The sequence below is a fragment of the Olea europaea genome, chromosome 4, assembly GCF_002742605.1.
Source record: "Olea europaea var. sylvestris chromosome 4, O_europaea_v1, whole genome shotgun sequence".
NCBI classification, from domain to species: Eukaryota; Viridiplantae; Streptophyta; class Magnoliopsida; order Lamiales; family Oleaceae; genus Olea; species Olea europaea.
Genome location: NC_036240.1, coordinates 3163245 through 3164436, shown reverse-complemented (window position 1 = coordinate 3164436; position 1192 = coordinate 3163245). Strand labels below are relative to the sequence as shown.

Sequence of the window (1192 nt, the reverse complement as noted above, 5' to 3'; positions counted from 1 at the left end):
TCAGGTACCGGAAGATCACGTTCGTGCTCCTCATCAGTCATCAAGCTCGGGAAATCTACAGGTACGATTTTTGGTAGCATCACAAAGCATTAAGAAACACAATTCCTGTCCAATCACAATGGGAACAGAACTTCCAACCAGTAAATGTTTTAGTCACACAGATCAGATACGCGATAATTTAACAGATTAAACTCTGAAGTAGCTTTCTTTCTTAGATTTTATCCAGCTTCTCTACCTTGACAACTGGGTTGGCTTTTGCTATAGCATCCTGACCTATGCTCCGGTAATCAAATGGGCAGTCATGTTTGTCCAAGTAATGGTGGGACCCACAAAAGAGGTTGCCACATCGGCATTTGAACTCGGTCAAGCCAACCTTATTCTTGCAAGAGTTGCATCTACTAGGGCCGCCCTTTGCCTTGGGCTCGCCCGCCTCAAAAGAGGTCAAAGAATTGGATGATGGCACAGATATGGCCTTCAACTGCACCAAGTCATCTTGCACATTTGCAGTATCAGCAACAGCAGATTCCTTCTCGTTGCCACTTGAGGATCTGTTGACGATGTTCTCAATTGATGATGCAGCGAATTTTGCCTGTTCTTGTTTCAATATCAGGACATTGTAACACTTGGGCACATGTTCATGTTCGCTGGACTCCCGAAGAAGCCACAGTTGTTGACGCACAAAATAGGACCTTCCTGAGGAGTGAGGCATCCGGTCTCGTCATGCTCCATTTTGAAACTTCTTCTGCCCCAGTCATAAAAATTCACAAAACCATAACTTCATAGAAGTGCTTCACAAAAATTCTCAAGGTGGAGACAGAGACATATCGAAATAGTTAATATGAGTCTACAATATTATTATTTCAATCGAAGTAAACTTCGAGTGGAGAACAATTCCATGTTGAAAGGAAATAATATTTTTTACTTATATCAACTTCAAAATAGATACATAATAAATTCAACAGCGCGAGCATAATGACATGCTAAATTTATCTTCTTCAACACGTGGAATGACACGAATTTAACAACATGCGGATAACATAACGACTTGCTAAATTTATCCTCTTCCCTCTAAAGATTCCATTATCTAACGGCAAACCTAAAGCAAATAACCGTAGATATTACAAACTAGGAAAGCAACTAGAGGACATTTAAAGTATGTTTGAGGTTGTTTTTTTTAGAATAGATTTTGTTG

At 40.0% G+C, this 1192-nt stretch overlaps 1 pseudogene; it reads right to left on the bottom strand.

The window, feature by feature from the left end:
• Positions 1-197: 197 nt before the first annotated feature.
• On the bottom strand, positions 198-736 carry LOC111394042 (annotated as a pseudogene).
• Positions 737-1192: the final 456 nt, after the last annotated feature.